The sequence below is a fragment of the Arvicanthis niloticus genome, chromosome Y, assembly GCF_011762505.2.
Source record: "Arvicanthis niloticus isolate mArvNil1 chromosome Y, mArvNil1.pat.X, whole genome shotgun sequence".
Taxonomy (NCBI): Eukaryota; Metazoa; Chordata; class Mammalia; order Rodentia; family Muridae; genus Arvicanthis; species Arvicanthis niloticus.
In genome coordinates, this window is record NC_133431.1 from 7,049,766 (window position 1) to 7,070,803 (window position 21,038).

Below are 21,038 nucleotides of genomic sequence, written 5' to 3' on the forward strand. Positions count from 1 at the left end.
GAGACATGGTCTGTGAGGGACATGGTCTATGAGACTGCGAGGGACTTGGCCTGTGAGAGACATGGCATTTGAGGGACATGGCTTGTGAGGGACATGGCCTGTGAGGGACATGGTCTTTGAGGGACATGGTCTGTGAGAGACATGGTCTGTGAGACTGTGAGAGACATGGCCTATGAGGGACATGACCTGTGAGAGACATGGTCTGTGAGGGACATGGACTGTGAGAGACATGGCCTGTGAGGGACATGGTCTGTGAGGGACATGGTCTGTGAGACTGTGAGAGACATGGCCTATGAGGGACATGACCTGTGAGAGACATGGTCTGTGAGGGACATGGACTGTGAGAGACATGGCCTGTGAGAGACATTGTCTGTGAGGGACATGGTCTGTTAGACTGTGAGAGACATGGCCTATGAGGGACATGACCTGTGAGAGACATGGCCTGTTAGGGACATGGTCTGTGAGACTGTGAGAGACATGGCCTATGAGGGACATGACCTGTGAGGGACATGGCCTGTTAGGGACATGCCCAGTGAGAAACATGGCCTGTGAGGTACATGGTCTATGAGATTGTGAGGGACATGGCCTTTGAGAGCCATGGCTTGTGTGGGGCATGTCCTTTGAGAGACATGGCCTGTGATGGACATGGCTTGTTAGGGACATGGCCTTTGAGACTGTGAGAGACATGGTCTGTGAGAGACATGGTCTGTGAGGGTCATGGCCTGTGAGGGACATGGTCTGTGAGGGACATGGCCTGTTAGGGACATGGCCTGTGAGGGTCATGGCCTGTGAGGGACATGGCCTCTGAGAGACATGGCCTGTGAGAGACATGACATGGCCTGTGAGGGTCATGGCCTGTGAGGGACAAGGTCTGTGAGGGACATAGTCTGTAAGAGACATGGCCTGTGAGAAACATGGCATTTGAGGGACATGGCCTGTGAGAGACATGCTCAGTGAGGGACATGGTCTGTGAGGGACATGGTCTGTGAGGGACATGGTCTGTGAGAGACATGGCCTGTGAGCGACTTGGCCTGTGAGGGACATGGTCTGTGAGAAACATGGCCTGTGAGGGATATGGCCTGTGAGGGACATGGTCTGTGAGAGACATTGCCTGTGAGAGACATGGCCTGCAAGGGACATGGCCTGTGATGGACATGCGCTGTGAGAGACATGGCCTGTGAGGTACATGGTCTGTGAGAGACATGGCCTGTGAGAGATATGGTCTGTGAGGGACATGACCTGTGAGACTGTGAGGGACTTGGCCTGTGAGAGACATGGTCTGTGAGGGACATGGCCTGTGATACTGTGAGGGACTTGGCCTGTGAGAGACATGGCATTTGAGGGACATGGCTTGTGAGGGACATGGCCTGTGAGGAACATGGTCTATGAGGGTCATGGCCTGTGAGAGACATGACATGGCCTGTGAGGGTCATGGCCTGTGAGGGACAAGGTCTGTGAGGGACATAGTCTGTAAGAGACATGGCCTGTGAGAAACATGGCATTTGAGGGACATGGCCTGTGAGAGACATGCTCAGTGAGGGACATGGTCTGTGAGGGACATGGTCTGTGAGGGACATGGTCTGTGAGAGACATGGCCTGTGAGCGACATGGCCTGTGAGGGACATGGTCTGTGAGAAACATGGCCTGTGAGGGATATGGCCTGTGAGGGACATGGTCTGTGAGAGACATTGCCTGTGAGAGACATGGCCTGCAAGGGACATGGCCTGTGATGGACATGCTCTGTGAGAGACATGGCCTGTGAGGTACATGGTCTGTGAGAGACATGGCCTGTGAGAGATATGGTCTGTGAGGGACATGACCTGTGAGACTGTGAGGGACTTGGCCTGTGAGAGACATGGTCTGTGAGGGACATGGCCTGTGATACTGTGAGGGACTTGGCCTGTGAGAGACATGGCATTTGAGGGACATGGCTTGTGAGGGACATGGCCTGTGAGGAACATGGCCTGTGAGGGACATGGCCTATGAGGGTCATGGCCTGTGAGAGACATGGCCTGTGAGGAACATGGCCTGTGAGAGACATGGCCTCTGAGAGACATGGCCTGTGAGAGACATGACATGGCCTGTGAGGGTCATGGCCTGTGAGGGACAAGGTCTGTGAGGGACATAGTCTGTGAGAGACATGGCCTGTGAGAAACATGGCTTTTGAGGGACGTGGCCTGTGAGAGACATGCTCAGTGAGGGACATGGACTGTGAGGGACATGGTCTGTGAGGGACATGGCCTGTGAGACTGTGAGAGACATGGCCTATGAGGGACATGACCTGTGAGAGACATGGTCTGTGAGGGACATGGTCTATGAGACTGTGAGGGACATTGTCTATGAGACTGTGAGGGACATGGTCTGTGAGGGACATGGTCTGTGAGGGATATGGCCTGTGAGACTGTGAGGGACATGACCTGTGAGGGACATGCTCTGTGAGGGAGATGACTGTGAGGGACATGGTCTGTGAGAGACATTGCCTGTGAGAAACATGGCCTGTGAGGGACATGGTCTGTGAGAGACATCATCTGTGAGGGACATGGCCTATGATGGACATGGTCTCAGAGAGACATGGCCTGTGAGGGACATGGTCTGTGAGAGACATGGCCTGTGAGAGATATGGTCTGTGAGGGACATTGCCTGTGAGTGACATGGCCTGTTAGGGACATGCTCTGTGAGACTGTTAGAGACATGGCCTATGGGGGACATGACCTGTGAGAGACATGGTTTGTGAGGGACATGGTCTGTGAGAGACTTGGCCTGTGAGAGACATTGTCTGTGATGGACATGGTCTGTGAGAGACACTGCCTGTGAGAAACATGGCCTGTGAGGGACATGGCTTGTGTGTGACATGGCCTGTGAGAGACATGGCCTGTGAGGGACATGGCCTGTGAGGGACATGGCCTGTGAGGGAACTGGTCTGTGAGGGACATGGTCTGTGAGAGACATGGCCTGTGAGGGACATGGTCTGTGAGGGACATGGTCTGTGAGAGACATGGCCTGTGAGTGACATGGCCTGTGAGACTCTGAGGAACATGATCTCTGAAGGACATGACCTGTGAGAGATGACACGTATCTCCCCACACCCCCGGATTCCAGACTCCTCCATGTGGCCCACATCCTCATTAACCTGCGCCTTGCAGACAAGTTTGGCTCAGTAACTTCTCCCAGAGAGGTTTTGCATCACCATCTAAGGCTACAGGTAGAGGGTGTGGCTAACAGGCCTCCACCTCGAGATTTTCATATTCATGAGTTACCTAAAGTCCAGAAGGCACAGCTCAAGTTATTCCTCCCCAGTTCCTCCTCTATTCCCTTTCCTATTTAAGCCAGCTCACCCTGGCTTTTATGGGGCGGTGCACATCCAGACTCAACAATCATCCGTCATGCCATTAAAGCCTATGAAACTCATGGACTTTCTCGTGTCATTAGGGCCACCGCGAGCAACCGTGGAGAAGGCCTTTAATGAGCCGCAGCCACCACGCCTAACTTCCCACCTGGAGGAACTTTCTGTGTTTGCAGCCATACTATCCACAACTTCAATCATGTACTGGACTCTTTTGTCCATCTCAGACTTGTGTAGAGTGTTTTTCAGGCGGTCGAAGATGGCGTTGATTCCCCTTGGTGGCACTTGGGTTAATTTGAGACCACACTCCTTGAGGAAGCGGATAGCTTCTTCCACACTGTCTCCTGTTGTTCTCTCTAGGAGCAAAGTGAGCATCTCCAGGCACAGAACCTCATGTGCCACATTCTGGTTAATAAAATGTGCCACATGTTTGGAAGCAGTCATGCAAAAGTTGCTTAATGTTCCTTCGATATCCTTTTCGAAAATTCAGAATTAGTCTCTTGAGGACTAACTCTCCAGTCTGGGAATTCTGAATTGATGATTACCACCAAAGCCGCATAAACATGAGTGAAGATTGGAGAAGCACTCTGTGCTTGCAGAACATATCTGGACAGCAGTCCTCTCCCTCTGACGATGTTCTCTTGAAGGAACTCTTGGATAATAATACTGATGTTGGAGATGTTGCCCTTTTTGATGAGATCATTGATTTCTTCAGAAATCAATTCAGAAATCTTTACTACTTTGTTGTAGTAAATATTTTTTAAAAAATGCCCGCTGATGAGCCAACTGTCTAAGCTGCAGCAGCTCTGCCCAGCTCAGCCACGTGGCCAGAGGACACATGCATGCCTCAGCTAGAAACGGCCAGCTAGAGACACCAGCCCTGCCACCCACGAGACACCAGCATGGGACACTGTTTTGCCAATCTTCCAGGCTGTCTCTTCAAGACTGGGCATTGCCCAGACCATCCCACCAACCACACGAACTCAGTACAAATGAGACTCTAATGCTTAGATTTTCCAAAGGCTTATATATTTAGTAATGATCAATAACAAGATGCCCTTACAGTCAGAGTGTAACCCAATACCCAACCTAGATATAGAGCCTTCCAGCTCATCCTCTGGTATGCTAAGCTGTTTCTATCTGTAATCTCTTCCTCCATTGTTCTGAGCTTTGAGAGAGGAATATATGCTCCCCCGTGTGTGTGAGCAGCAGATCCAGCTCATCTGTCCTCTTCTTCTTCAGTGCCGGTTGTTCCTGAGTAGAACTCGGGGTTACTCCTCAGTCTGGGCTACTTCTTTCAAGAGATGGGGATTTCCGGGACCGTTTCCGATATCTGTGTCTCTGTCTCTTTCCCTGCATTTCTCTTTGTCCCTATGTCGTGGTTCCATGGTGTTATCATAAGAGTATCCATGGTGTTATCATAAGAGTATCCTCTTCTAGAATGCTCATAGTCTGACCGACTGTGAGCAGAGGGGTCGCTGTCCCAGGAAGAACATTCTTGTTCGGCATATCTGTCTTCTGGAAAGGAGCTCTGGTGGGACAAGCTGTGGCTCTCCCTTCTGTTGTGACTGGACAACTGTCTCATGTGTGCCACATTCCTCTTTAAAAATCTTTAAAAGAGAAAAAAGAAAACAGCATCTCAGTGTACTCTACCAGACATGAATGTCATGAACCTGCTATGTGGAGCAAGGTGATCTTGAGCTTACAGGGATTTACCTATGTTTTTACCCTAAGTATTGAAGTCAGTTTTCAGTCAGTATGCCCAGCTGTGAAGAGTCATTTTGTGGTTGTGGTGAACAACTTTGCTTATCGTTTCCCATGAGTCAATTCTTTCTATGTAAATGAAAACATATCTGAGGCATCTGGTTGCAGGTAATTCTGTTTGGCTGTGTGATTCTGACATCTTTCCTAGTTTCCTAGTTTCCTAGGTCTCTGAGTGTCTTGCCTATTGATTGGGTGGGTGGATCATGAGGTGGTCAGGTGTGGACAGAGTCCAGAAGACAACTTTGTCTATCCCGGCGGTGTACTGGGAGTCAAATCCAGATCCTCTGGAAGAACATCAAGTGATTTGAACTGTTATGATATCTCTCCATCTTCTTCCTCTATACTTTAATCTTTCTGTAGTCTCTCTTACTTCACCTGCCATAACAAAAATTTTTCCATAGTTACAAATTCTATTTTTAAGAAATGAAACAAACCAAACAACCAAACTAACTACCCCCAAAGAACATCCCTGTAACCCTGTCTGACTCCAGAAATAACTATGGCTGTACATTCATACCATTTCTGTAGATTTCTCTAAAAGACCAGAGGGAGGCAAGTGGAAGAAGTGGAGCTGTGTCACTGGTAAGCACACAGCTGGGATTCATTATAAGTTTCTCTCTCTTTTTTAAAATGTTTACTGATATTTGACAAACGCCCATCCTGCTCAGAACCACATTTACTCATTTAAAATGCATAAAGGCAAAATTGCAGAAGTGGTGGCAGAACACCTGCTTTAGATTTCATTCCTTGAGTTGGGACCTTTTGTTTGTTTTCCCTTGTTTGTTTGTTTTGCTGATTTTTAAGTAGTTGTCCTTGAACTGACATTGTAGACCAGGCTCACCTTGAATTCAGAGACAAGCCTGCCTCTGCCTTCTGAGTTCTGGCTGCAAAACTCTGGTCTTGGGAGGGTCTAAACAATCACAATGAGAGCTGCTGTCTTTTTTGTTCAATGTTATCATCAGAAACTTCAAGCATGTCAGCAGTTACTCATTTGGAAGGTGTTCAGCAGCATCTGGTTCTATCTGTGCCTATGCCAGGCAGGGAGCACACAGTGGCCATGAAAGACTTTCACCAAAGATACATTCCCAGACAATCCATAAGGTAACACAGGTTTTGGGGGTTGTTGTTGTTGGCATATCTACCTATATCAAACCCTGCCAGTGAATGATACATTCAAAAATCAGAGAAAGGCAACATATCTGCAAAAATTAGAGCTATACATGGTATTCAGCTGCTTGTTGGACTAAAACTAAGAAATTGTCTCTGATTGCCAAGTTCTAGAGTTTTGTTTTGGGTTCTGTTTTGGTTATTCTCATGAAAGGAAATTGATTTGGTACGGATTAGGATTGTGAATTTCTTGTGTTCTTGATCCATGGCCACTGTCATTACATTTAGCAGGCAAGGACAGGGTCAGACTCCCTAGTATCTGTATTTATATCTTCAGTAAAATACAAACAGTGTAGTAAACAATCCTGGTCCCCGACTCTCCTTGTTTCTGTAGGATCCACTGCTATAGTTTTCTCCAATCTTTCCACAGTCTACTACACAGACTACTTAGACCTGCACAGAAGGCTGTTGAAATTGTTTTAAACTTCCTTTGGTCCTCTGAGGGGAGAAATTGTTTCCAATGTCCATGTGTCCTCTTATAGAATTGAGTGTTTTGAAAAATAATTAACAAATTTACCCTTAAATGATGCTTGGAAAAAAGCAAAAGTTCAGTGCCCACCAGTCCTCCTGTCTCCTGATGAATTGCTTCAAGTTTTCCTCAATTAAGGAAAATGTTGCCTGTAAGACTCTCTCTGTCTTTCTCTTGCTGGGAGCCAAGCCCAGGAAATTACCTGCTGTTTCAGAAAGTCTAGTCAGTACAAGGTTAAGAAAGGACATTCACAGGTCTCAGGTCCCAGGAAACTAAAGAACGTCTGGCATTTCCTTGGAGCTGGTTATGAGAGTGGGATGGTCTAGGGCAATAAGGTTATGACAGTGGGATGGTCTAGGGCAATAAGGCCATAGTAGGATAGCCCTAAGCAATGACCCTCGCCCAAACTTCCCGGTTTGCTGTGTCTTTATAACCTGCCCCCAACATTAAAGTTTCAGAGCTTGATCAGAACCCAGACTTGCTCTCATTCTTTGTGTCTCTTGTCCTTTCATTCGTTCGCCCCCTTCCCTAAGGTCTCCTTGAATCCCCGCAGGCAGGGGCATTCTCTGTCTCTGGCTGTGGGGGTGGCAGAGGCAGGCAGGGCAGACTTCCTGGCTGTCTTGGACACAATTTGTAGACTAGGTTGGCTTTGAACCTGTAAGAGCCCGCCTCTGCCTTTCAAATGTTGGGATTAAACCTGTACACCACTATGACCGACTGAGATTCTCATCATTTTTATTAATGATTCTAGCTTTGGCCAGGCAGCAGTGGTGGCAGAGAGAGGTGGATCACTGTACATTTGAGGCTAGCCTAGTCTACAGATCAAGATACAGGAAAGCTGAGGCTAAACAAAGAGGAGTTCTTTCCAGAAATGAAACAACGAAATATTTTGGCTTTTAATATACAGAGACATGATTTGTTTAGTCCTATTGTCTGTAGAACTTTGGTAAGGAAGGCCAGTTGGGTTTTATTAAGGACTTTTTGACTGATTGTGTTTCAGCTCTGATTGTGTGGCTTCCTTAGGACATGAAACTAGAACCATAAATGTGCTTAGGATTTTATTTTACTATCACGTGTTTGTGGACTGTTGTTAAAGGTCAGTTACATAGACTGAGATGGTGGTGAAATTTCTCTCCATGTATTTCTGGTTGTCTGTGAAGTCACTGCATAAACTGGCTTAGTCTGGAACCACGGATATCTGAAACCAGGTCTACCAAGAAAGATTCATGGAGTTCCAGGACAATGAATGATATTTATGTTGATATCCCCTTTTATGTATTTTCACTGTATAACTAAGTCTGCCTGGCACACAGAGTTCCAGGATGACCGATTATATTGATCTTTAATTATGCATTGTATTTAAAAAATGGATAATAAAATCATCTAATTGATCTGATTTTTATTATTCTCTCTCTCTCTCTCTCTCTCTCTCTCTCTCTCTCTCTCTCTCTCTGTGTGTGTGTGTGTGTGTGGTTGTGTGTGTGTGTGTTGGGAAGGAGGTAAGGGTGACTTGAAGGTGGGATTGTTACCTGCCTGCCTGCCTGCCTATCTGTCTTTCTGTCTGTGAACCCTGTGCATGTCTGATGCATTCAAAAGCCAGATGAAGGGGTCAGATCTGCTGAAATTAGAGTTATGGATGACTGTCAGGCTTCCCTGAGGTTGGTGGGACTTGAACCTATGTAAGACAGAAACAGGACTGGCAGGAACAGAACTAGGGTGTTCATTAAGCTTCTGTTATTCATTTTCCTCCTACAGAGTTGTGTCTGAGGATCCTCCTAGTTACATGGAACAAAAACAACACTGGGGAAAACCATACCTGTGTGAGCTAGATTTCCCATTTTACTTAGAGATACTTGATCATCTCTAAGGTGTGCAGACCAAAGAAAGCATATTTCCAGGATATACTTACAAATAAACAAGCAACCACCACCACCAAAAATAACAACAACAAGAACAACAACAAAGTATGTTAGGATTGTATTGATGATTTGATTTTTTGGTGTGAAGTTGTGATGAAATTTGTAACATGTGATCATGTATATGTACTGAAGACAAAGACAAAGTCATTGTTCCTTCTTCTCTTGCCCCACCCCCCAGCCCCTTAGAAGAATTATTCCCTTATTAGAATTTTTTTTGTTTTTTCTACTTAGCATAATAGTGAAATAATTGGTTTTACATACAGAAAATTGACAATGTGTTTCTTATGTTTCTTTTGTGTCAAAAATACAAGCAGAGCCCCTGTCCCAGATGAGGACAGGGTCGGTGCCATTCCATCTAGATGTAAAGGGGTTTTGCTACATAACTGTGGCATAGTTTTTATTGGTCTCAGGATGCCAGAGGAGATCAGCAGCAGACTTGCCATGAGCGTCCAGATTTTGAAAATTGAGAACAAACAAGGCATGGTGAAGAATATTTCTAGGGGACCCCTTCTGGGTGTATAACTTCCCCATTTTTAATTTATGTAAAGTATTCCTGAGAGTCAGGTGGGCACATTCAACAATGCCTTACCCTTGAGGATTATAAGGGATGCTAGTAATATGTCTGATTTGTAATTGGTGGCAAAACTCTTGAAATTTTTTTCCAATGTAGCTGGGACCACTGTCAGTCTTAATTATCTTAGGCTTACCCATGACAGAGCTATAACATTTTTTGAAGCCTCTCCAGTATGTAAGCTAGCAAAAATAAATCCACTAAAGGTGTCTAAGGTCACATGAAGATATTTAAGACTTCAGGAACGTGTGTGACATCCATTTGCCATATTTCATTTGGGACCAAACCTCTGTGGTTAACACCCAGGTGCGGGTGGGCAAAAGTGTGACACAGGCTGGGCATTGTTTAACAATCTGGCGTGCCTGTTCACGAGTAATCTTAAAAAGCAGGCGAAGAGGCTGAGCATTTAAATGATGTAAAGCATGACTCTTCTGGGCCTGTTCTACAGAACCTAACAACACTGGAAAGTTCAAGTGGGTGGCAGCATCTGCACAGGCATTTCCTCTAGAGAGGGGACCAGGCAGATTAGAATGAGCAAGGAGATGTCCAACAAAAAAGGGGTGGCATCTAGAGGCAATCAGCTTTTGAAGCTGAGAAAAGAGAGGGGCAGCATTTGTGGGGGGTCTAATGTATGGACCGTTTCAAGAATGGGAACAGAATGAGCAATATAGGCACTGTCAGTATACAAATTAAAAGGGCAATCTTTTAGTAACTGAAAAATCTTTATTACTGCAAAAATTTCTACAAGTTGGGCTGATTTAAAGGGGGACTAAAAGCAATTGAGCAATTTTCTGTCCTGATTTAACAGTCAAGGGACCAGAGGTGGATGAGGCCAGGATCTTTATTTCACCTGTGAAATCATTATCAATCACTCTGGAGGAGATATTTAAACCCTCAAGAGTGGAGCTGGTATGCCCAAGAAGAAGTCCAAAAGTATTGGGGGAGCAAGGGGCTAAAGACCTCAGACTGTAGAACTTGTGTTCCCATCTCAGGTGTTAATATTGTATCAGTGGAGGAACAGAGGTCCAATCCTGTGCTGATTGCAGTTGCTCCTTGGAGGGAGGTAATGTTTCAGTCTGAGGGGTTAATGTTTGAGGGACATACCTGATAGCCCCAGTATTTTGTCTCGGATTTGGGGACAGGGGCTGGCTCCTCTGGGAGTTTCCCTGATTCTGAGGCAAGGTATTATTTTGTATTTTTACCTTGGCATGGCACTCTGAAGCCCAATGTCTACCTCGATGGCAGCGGGGACACAAGGAGGCAAGGAGAGTATGGTTCTGCCTTAGGGGCTTTGCAATCCCTAGAAAAATGTCCTGGCTGTTTACAGTTAAAGCACTTTTTCTGGTGGTCATCCTGCTTGAACTCCTTAAGGGCAGCTCCAATGGCAAGTCCTATTTGCATGAGCTGAACCAATGCCTACACACAGTTTTATATAATCAGAAATTTCAGCACCACTATGGTGGGGTCCTACTGCAGCCTGGCAGGCAGGATTTGCATTCTCAAATGCAAGGTGTTTGAGAAAAGCACTTTTGTTTTCTCATGACCAACAAGTCTTTCAGCTGCATCAGTAAGGCGACTGATAAAGTTACTATAAGGCTCATCTGGGCCTTGGGGGACCTGGGCAAGGGAAGTGGTTGCTGATCCTTTCGGAGGGAGTTGTTTCCAAGCCTTAAGACCCGAATTTTGAATTTGGGCTTGAAGGCCAGGAGGGAACCGAGCCTGTTTTTCATTAGTATCATAAGGGCTCTGCCCCAAAAGCTTATCTTTGTTCCACTTCTTAGAGGTTTTACTTTCAAAATTAAGTGCTATTTCTCTGCAGTTTTCAACAAAATCTGTCTTCCAGAGAACATAGTCACCTCCAGCCAGAGTGGCACGGGCTAAAAAATACCAATCATTAGGAACAAGCCACTGTTCACTCAAATTTTGAATTAAGGTCCGTAATTTGTTACTGCCATTTTTACGTCTTTCAGCTGATGGAACCCTAGCTACTGTTGACTTTTATTTCATCTTCCTCACTTTCTGAGTCCCCTGAGGCTTTGTTTTCATTATCAGAGGCCTCACTGTTGGAACTCGGTGTATCCTTTTTTTTTTTTTAATTTTTATTTATATGAGTACACTGTAGCTGTCTTCAGACACACTAGAAGAGTGCACTGGACCCCATTACAGATGGTTGTGAGCCACCACGTGGTTGCTGGGAATTGAACTCAGGACCTGTGGAAGAGCAGTCAGTGCTCTTAACCACTGAGCCATCTCTCCAGCCCAACTTGGTGTATCCTTATTGTCTTCCCCAGCAGCAGAGTCATTTCTCCTTTTAGAGGGTGAGGCAGTGTTTGTATTTCTATTGGAAGAGACAGCAGATTTGCTTCTGGTAACAGGGAAGGCCAGTACAGGTTTTTGAGATTTTGGTTTAGATTTATTCTTAGAGATAGCAGACATTGGGGTGAGGGAAGGTAATTCTAAATCAAGAGCTTTCAGATCTTTTACTAAATGCAAATGTTCCCGTTTTTCCTCTATTAACTTTCTTAAAAAAGCCATTTTTGTGAAATTTGGGCTTTAGCCTTGGTGGTATGATCGTTATTTTGGCCAAGTCAAGGACAGGGCACAAAATGGAGCAGTGATAATATCTGAAGGTGGTCCTGGCATGAATGAGCACAGGGGCAGCAAGTCAGGATTACAGTATTTAGCTGCCCCCTCCTTTAGGGACAATGTCTCTGCAGGAGAAAGGTGATTGTCAGGCCCATTCTTGGCCATGGATTTTAAGGAAGCAAGGGGGTGAATGTTAGCAGGAGGGGGTTTTTGCAGTTACTGGCTCAGCTGCAGCAGCCTCAAGGGGAGCAGCAGGGATGTCTGAATCAGGTATGGGAATAGAAATAGACTCACACACAGAGGGTGGTCTAGAGTGTCGCTGTAAGACCTTTTTTCCTTCTTTCACTAACTCTTGAATATCTGGAAATATTTTATAGACTTGAAGTATATCATTCACCAGGTTCCAATAGGAAAAAACCTGAACAGGGACTTTCTCAGGACCAAAGATTTCATAAAAATCTTTTAAGCAATCTCCAACCCTAGCCCATCCTTTCTCATCAGTAGTCCCCTCGTGGGGAAACCATGGACAAATACCACCAATGAATTCAAAAAATCTTTTAAGATCCTTTTTCTTAACCCTTACTCCTCGTGCCTTGAGGCTCTCTTTGGGACCCTGTAAGAACAAATCATGTTTGCTCAATGATTATTCCATAACTGTGTTGCTTTTCTTACCTTCACTGGATCAATCTCACAGGCAGGCTACTCTGTTGCGATCACAATGCAGATCTTCTCTCTTCTCTTTTCTCTCTGAAGAAGCGTCAATCCTATGCTTACAGGACGTCCCTGTAGAAGCAACATTCAATCAACCCCGAACCAAAGCGTAACACATCTGGCGCCTAGATGCCCAGCCCGCGGGATTCGACAAGACCCTAGGGAAAGGGGCGAAAGAATGAAGAGACAAGAGACACAAGGAAGAAGCACCAGTCTGAATGTCTGATCTAGTGCTTAAATTTTATTGTTCAGGCTGCCATCATAAAGGCAAGCAGGCAGGAGGGTCATCTGACAGTCAAAGTCCAGGGTCATCCCATAATTGCAGAGTTCTCTGAGCCCACAAGAATTCCTAGCACAAATTACTTATCTAAATACCTTCTCACAAGCAAGAAGGCAATTAAAACATTTCTCAGCTCGAGTTGCTTATCTGATTAATATTTCCTCCCTGTCAAAAGGGCAATAAATAAAGTATTCCTTAACTCAGGCTGTTTACTTAACTGACATTTGCTCTTAGGCAGAAGGGGGTCTTGGCTCCCAGCAGGGGAAGGGGATGTAGCTGAAGGCTCATGTCTCCTGCTGAGATATTTTTCTCCAGGAGGGACCATGCCTCATGCTGAGACAGCTCTTACCCCTGAGGAACCTGCCACAAGACTGTATAGTATAAATTATAGTTTATTGAGGATATGGGGAGGGGAGGTAAGAAGGTAGTAGAGGAAGAGAAATGCAGAGAGAGGCAGAGAGTAGAGAAGTAGAGGCTAGGCATGAGCATGTGCAGAGAGAGGGGGGAAGGGAAGAGCCCAAGAGAGCAAGAGAAAGAGAACAAAAGGTCAAGAGATCAAAAGAGAGGGAGGGGCAAGCAGTCACCTATACTGGGGATCAGGCTGTTGCCAGGTAACTGTGGGGGGGGAGCATACCTGGCTGTTGCCAGGTAACTGGGGTGGAGTTTAGACAGAATGCTAAGAAATATCTGGGAAATCCTTCCACTCGTGGGTCAAATTGATACCTCCACTGCACACTGAGTACTGGGCAATGAAGCTGTTCACCTTGATTACAGGAAGAAGAAGGCAAGTGCTGTGAGGAAAGCCCAGGCAAGGTCTGGATTCAGGTCCTGGTAACTGCAGGATCATTGTTCTTGAGACAGAACAGCAGGCAGCAGAACAGCTAGAGCTGGAATGGTGGGTTCTCCCCCAGGGCTGGGTGGTGTGAAATTCCTCTTTGAAGACAGAAACAAATGCTAATTGGGTGTAAACCCCTCCTGAGCTCTGGAGAAGATCTGACCCTGTCAGGAAGCACACTTTAAACTTGAGGAGTGGTAAGGCCCACTGGCCAATCAATGCTTCCAAGCAGACCTGCCAATCAGACAAGGAGGCGGGTTCTTCCTGGTATCATTCTGCTAGTTCGAGTTGGTTGTGCAGGCTTGAGTGGTCATCGGTGCCCTGCTCTGATCTCTGCTGTGGATGCTGTGTGGAGACCTCAGGGAAGCTCTGAAATCGAGTCATGGTGAGCACAGGATCACTGTGCACAATGGGTAGGGCAGGCAGCTAAGCAGAGGGAGCTGGGGTGCTGGGTCCTCTCTGGAGCTGCCTGGGAAGCATCAGCCAGATGTGACCACCTGTGAGGTCCCTGGTGATGCCCCTCATGTGTTAGATCAGGAGGTGACATCTGAGTAACTTCACTGTCATGACTGATTCTGAATCTGCACAAAACATTTGGACCAGTTGTTTTCTTCTAGAAACACAAGTGGTTTCTCTGACTCTGCAGCACATGTGTCCAAATCCTTTTGTCTTTTATAGTATACATTAAGAAGACAGGTCTAAACCTAATAGATCTGCTTTTATATGTTACTTTGGTTTTTGTTTAGTTTTTGTTAATTTTTTTTCTATTGCAGTTTTTTTTTTTATATTTCTTGACTTTATATGTTTAGGGTTTGATTATTATGTGGCAAAGAGACTTTTTCCCAATTTATTTGGCAGTTTGGATGTTTCTTGTACCTTAATAGTCATCTTCCTCTTTACTTTAAGAAAATTTTTCAGTTATGATTTCATTGATAAATTTTCCAGACTTATTTTGGTGGGAGTTTTGTGACTGGGTTATTGTTCAATGTACGGATTTGCAGAGAGCCTTGCCTGAGTGCTGCCTCTTTTACTGATCTGTTTGTTTGTTATGTTCCAGAGGGAATGCTTGCTAATGTTGAAAGCTGGGAGAACAGGTGTGCAGGAAGAGATGTACTTAGTAATCTACAAGGAGACTTTGTCATTAGCAAGATTAACCTGCTTCTGGTGTTTAGTACAGTACTAGAGGCAACTGTGAAAATTGCATTTTGGATAATAAATATTGTGGTAGATCTATGGAAAGTTTACCTTGTGTCCTTTCAGGCATGGCATGTGGGTGAACAGGAACTGTCTGCACAAGTGGGGGCTATGATACATGGATGAGGCAGGAAAAGAAGGGCAAGTGGGGATTTTCTGCAGTGTCTTTAGGAGGCATGCACAATAGGAGGGGTAATTTTCACTAATATTCTTTTCCAATGGTGAGGGCCACTGGTATTGTGTGCCAGTTGTAAGCTCAACTGATATTAGGGTTTGCAGTAACAGACAGTGAGGTAGGCCTTTGGATAAAGTACCTGTTCTACTGTCAGGCATGGCTTGCAGGTAAACAATAGTATCTTTTGATAATAAGGGGCTTAGTCAAAAAGATGAGTTTGTGAAGTCCAACCAACTCTGTTTTTGAGATTGCACAAAGTCCACTTGGGCAAACATCTTATGACTAAACCCACTTATCAACAGCCAGTCAAGGTACAACAGCAGGGTTTAGCTACATATAGATAACTAATAAACCTTAAGGAGGAAAAAATGTTAACCTACCCATCATAGTTGTCAGATGGTTTTGTCTCCTTATTTGGTTCTTGCAAATTATACCAGACATGCCATTTCTAAAAAAAAAATAAGTTGCTGACCTGTATGTTAATGTCCCAATCTTGTTGTAGCTGCAATAAATACTCAGCACCCCTAGACTTGGCCTCTCAGTTTAGACCTGATGTGAGATTGACTGTGGAGAATCCTTGTTACTGAGCTCATAGTGCAGACCTTTGTGTATTTGCATTGCAATAGGTTCTTGGTGGTTATTGGTGTACCACTGAGTTGGGCACAACGTCTTGGTGCATGGACTGGAACCTGGAAACCCTCAGGAATCCCAACTGAATGCTGATGTGTCATTGTTCTTTGTGTCAGAGTGGCTTAGCTGTCAGATTTGTGTCTGTGTACCTTGGGTTTTAGATTTTTCTTGAGTATTTGTAAAGGGAGATGACTAAAGTGAATGTGGAAGCACAGCATAGTGGATGCACTGGAGCGTTGAAGCCACAAAGGGCTTGGAAGATGTTTCAAAGCCTGGTGTAGCGGATGGTGTGCCCATGGTCTTAATTTTGGGGATGGTTTTCAGCTGACATTCATTCTAAAGCCAAGAAAATGCCAGGTTTAGAACTAAGTGTTTTAGTTAGGAGAGATGACAGAGGTTTTGGTTAGTCAACTAAATGATGGACTGGGTATTAGGACTATCTTGTACCTCACTGGTACAATTAGAAATAATTATGTTCTAATTGTACTTTGAGAGAAATGTTTTATTTTAACAGGAAGGGTGATATGTAGGAGGAGCTAAGGTAGGAGGAGTACTGAGAGGAAGAGAAGGAGAGGAAAAGTTAGGTGATGGGAGAAAGAAAGAGAAAGAGGGAAGACATGGAGGCAGATGTTCATGTGTTTCCACCAGCCAAAGATAGTTGATATATCTAGGTTGGGTATTGGGTTACACTTCTTTATTTTTGGATTTTTTGAGACAGGGTTTCTCTGTGTAGCCCTGGCTGTCTTGGAACTCACTCAGTAGACCAGGCTGGCCTCATACTGAGAAATCTGCCTGTCTCTGCCTCCCAAGTGCTGGGATTAAAGGCGTGCACAACCACTGCCCAGCTGGGTTACACTTCTGATTGAGCATTACAAAACTTATAAAGCCTTTGATTAACATTTTGAAAAAATTGTATAAAAGCAAAAAGGGAAATTGGGCATGGAATAGGGGTTTTCTAGGGAGGGGAAATGGGGAAAGGGGATGGCATCTGAAATGTAAATAAAATATCCAAAAGAAAAAAATTGGGATGGTTAAAGCCTACTTACAACCCTGCTACATGGCTAACAGCTCCCTTCCCATCTTCACTGTCTCCTCTGTACAAGTAGAAGAATCTGCTGGGTAGAATTTACCGCCCCCTTGTGGCTGTCTATTTTGTGTGCGGCACTTTGTTATTCTCTCACTGAGGAAATGAGACAGACTCCATCCTAATTGATTTATTTATTATCCCTACACCTTGGGTTAAATCCTTCTTAACAACAGGACTTAGACCCATTGACTAGTCCATGACAGAGAGCTCTTCGAGACAGCATCCAGGGCAAAATCAGGCTCTGCTTACCTTGTTTTACATGGTAGAAAGACAAAGATCTCATTTCCAACCTCCTGAACTACCCTCTGTCCAGTTCATATGTGACTCTGTAGTTTTGAACTTGGAGCTGTCATGAGATGGAAGGTCGTTCTTCATCGATTCTCACAAATTTAGCATATCTTCCTTGGACCAGAGATCCTGTCCTTTGTTGGTGGTCATTTCCAGGTCTGTGGAACAATCTGCTTTTCTGTCCACCTTCCAGCTGTTTTAGCCTCCTCTTTGGTAGCACTGGCCTGGGAACCCAGGGTTAAAGATGCTTACCCCAGTTCAGCACAGCCTCTGAGTTCCCCATTCCAGTGTATCCTTCCCTGCTCTGAGTCAGGTGCCCTCTCTATTTTGTTCTTGCTCAGCCACAACTCCAACTCCGTCTTGTAGTGTCAGGGGCTCCTGTAATTGATATGGTTAGCTCATTGGTTTTGTGTTGTACCAACTTCCTCACTTATTGTGTCTGTGTCATAGTTGTTTTCAGTTCTCAGCATTTCAGAGCTACAGTCATCTGAAGGAGCCTAAATTGAGGGCGTGCCCTCATCAGAATGGCTGGTTGCTATGTCTGTGAGAGATAGTGTTGATGATTGATTAGGAAGGCTCTTCCACTGAGGGTGGCAATATCCCTAAGCAAGTGGTCCTGGGCTGGATGAGAGAGCAGGCTGAGCTTGAGACAGTGACCAAGCAAGAGAGCAATCCAGGAGATAGTGTTTGTCTATGCTTTTTGCCTTCAGTTTCTAATCTAAGCTTTCAAAATGATGGGCTGTGATCTGACAGAATCATGTACAACAATCACTTATTTCCTGAGACGGTTTTGCTTAGATGATTCAATCACAGTAGCAGAGTAGCAAGTTAGAACAACAACATGGTATCAAAGGGTTATTTTGCTGCTGTACAGAATCTATGTTGTAGATTGTATTCTTGTGGACAGGACAAATTTTGGGTACAAAAGTTTTTGGATTGGTTGGTTTCTTTAACTCTCCATTGGGGGTCTTGCCTGACTGCAGGATGTGGCCTCTTCAGCATCCATATCTCACTGCTATGTATCTCAGGTATGATCAACTCCATAGTCTCCTTGTCACCCTCCAATTCATGGTCTCTGGCACATCCTAAATGTACCCCCTTCTCCCAGCCAGCTGCAGATTTTGATTCATTTTCTTCCTCTGGCCCTCTCTTGTCTCTCACCACACCTGTTGCTGGTTCTCCCTGATTTACCCTTCTTATCTGCTCTCCCATGCAGTTCTCTCTCTTCCATCTGCCTCCTATGATGTTATACTCCCCCTTCTGAGTGATATTCAACTGTGCTCATTTGGGCCTTTTTTCTTGTTTAGTTTCTTTGTGCCTATGAAGTGTAGTGTGGGTTTCCTATATTTTATGATTACTATTCACTTGTAAGTGAGTACATACATGCATGTGCTTTTAGGTCTGGGTTACCCCAATCGAGATGGTAGTTTCTAGCTGTATCCATTTGCCTGAAAAATTCATGATGTCTTTGTATTTTATAGCTGAATAATGTTTCATTTTGTAAATGAACCACATTTTCTATATTCATATTTTAGTTAAGGGGCATCTGGATTCTTTTCAGTTTCAAGTTGTTATGATTAAAATGGCTATGAACTTAGTGGAGGCCCTGCTCTAGGTCACCTGACTCTACAGAGTCCCTCCTGTATCTTCTGTTTGTCCTTTGAGAGGGTGTGGGCCCCTGGGTATCCATGATGGTGTATCAAGTCTCTGTTGGGTTAGGTGGATTCTCTCAGCTGAGGCCAGATTTGGCAGCCCAGTTAAGGGAACAGATTACAAAGACAGACAGCAGTTTTAGGGACAGCTCCTGCTACAGTTGTTGGAGGACCATCATGAAGACTGAGCTGCACATCTGCTACTTATGGGCCATGGTCCTTTGTCCAGGCTGTGTGTGTTATTGTTTGTGGCTCTGTCTCTGAATGTCCCCAAGGATCAAGGTTAGTTGAGTCTGTTGTTCTTCCTGTGGAGTTCCTATCCTCTTCAGGACCTTCAATCTGTTGGGAGCCGACTTTAGTAGAAAGTGGCTAGATCAACTTTGCAGCCATCTGGAACCATATACCCTGATGAAAGACTTGGTTGTCAAAAGCCTTTAACAGCTGAAGCACACTCTGATAAATATATTGTTTATCCCACATAGCTTGTTTTGCTGTTTAGTGACCCCAGCTGTATGGTGCACGTGGTAAAATGTTTTCACCTGTGTTCTCCTGCTTGTGCATATAAATACCTCAATTCCCTTCAATAGAAAAGACTTGAGAAAATAGAAGAGACTGAATCACACCCTGCCTTGTCTCCATTCTTCGAGTCTCTTGCCCCAAGAGCCACACTCTCTCTTGACCAGAGCACTTAGCCCCAAAAGTGTTGAGGCAAAGTGTTGAGGCAGAATGTGGGCCTCAACATCAATCCTTCCTCCAACTCTTCCATCAGAGTTACCAAGGTCTATGCAATGTTTGACTGTGGATCTCTGCTTCTGCTTCAGTCAGCTGCTGGGTGGAGCCTCTGAATGGACAATTATGTAAGGCTCCTGTGTGGGAGCATCACAGAATATCCTTAATAATGTCATGGATTGGAGCTTGTCCATGTGTGTCTCCAATTGAATGAGTTTTCATTGGCTATTCCTTAAGTCTCTGCTCCAGCTTTACTTCTGCATTTCTCTTAGACAGGATAAATTTTGTTCTTGGTGTCTCCAGTGTTGTGGTTGAATCTGATCCTTCAGCTTTCTTCTCATGCTCCCATACATTCCCCATTTGGACTCTGTCCCTAAATCACATAAGATACTGTGCATACATTTGCTGTTTAACGCTATGCTATTTTGCAAACCCGGTGGTTTTATATTTTTAACTTTATTCATTCTGTTTTTGTTTTTCAAGACCAAATTTCCCTGTGAAGGACTTCTTGTTCTGATTGTAGACATAGAAAGCACATAAGCCCCCTGACATGTTTTTGTTAAGTAAGCACATGCTTTTGTGCTGCTTTTCATCCACATCTTTAATTTTGAAATTTAGCCATATGCATAAATTATATTCTATGTCTCTGGATTGCTTATGCTCATGTCATCAATATTATCTGATGCTTCAGATTCATTGAATTGCAGGTGTATGATGTTTTGGTACCTGTTATGTTTGTTGTGAAATTTTTGAACAAATAAGTGCATTATGACTGTGTGCATGAATATGAATATCATGTGTGCCTCATCTTTACTATTGTCAGAAGATAGCCTCAGAACTCCTGATCTTGAAGAAATGGGCAGGTGTTGGTCCACATGTGTATGCTAGAAGTTGACCACCATTATGTGGAAGACTAGCACGAGCTTCCATCTCCTGAGCTATAACTCCTCAACTACATTCTTTATTTCTGATCAGTATATGCATTACTAATATTTTTATCTGTCCATTTTTAAATCTTTAAACATGCATTTCCTTTTAGTAAAGTTTAATTAATGTTGCTGTTTAAACTCATTCACTTCATGTTTATGCAAGATGAATACAGAACTGTAGTGAATGTATAATTCTTTGCAGGAACTTCAGTAAAGAATTGTGAGTTCTCTCTATCATTTTTGTTTCCTCGTTTATTTTTGTAGCAGAGTGAGGTTCTTAACATGTAACTTTTGCTGTCCTGAAACTCATTTCATGACCTTGTTGGCATCCAGCTCAATGACATACACCTGCCTGTACCTCTGCGATTAAAGACATGAGAAATATATGTAACTTGCCCATAATTTCTGTAGTTAGTGATTGTTCATATTGTTTTTCAAGTGTTTGCTAAGTACAGTTGATCTGTTTCCCTCTTGTAAATCTCTCTCAATTGTCATTTGTGTTGCAAATCTATATCCAATTCAAAGAGTTCAGGATTGACACAGGTGAAGCTTATATTTCAAGTTCCTTCTAAATTGACATGGTGATAATAATTCAAGTGTCAGCAAATAAATGGAGGAATCACCTGAATTATATGATTACATTGTCCAGTAAGCATACATTTAATTTGTAGTGGTGTCAGTATCAGGCTTTGTGTTGTACACATGTATG

The 21,038-nt window shown here is 44.4% G+C and overlaps 1 pseudogene; it reads right to left on the reverse strand.

The window, feature by feature from the left end:
- LOC143437277 (pre-mRNA-splicing factor CWC22 homolog) overlaps positions 1-5,506 on the reverse strand; it is a 119,767-nt pseudogene extending 114,261 nt beyond the window's left edge.
- Between the last annotated feature and the right edge of the window lie 15,532 nt (positions 5,507-21,038).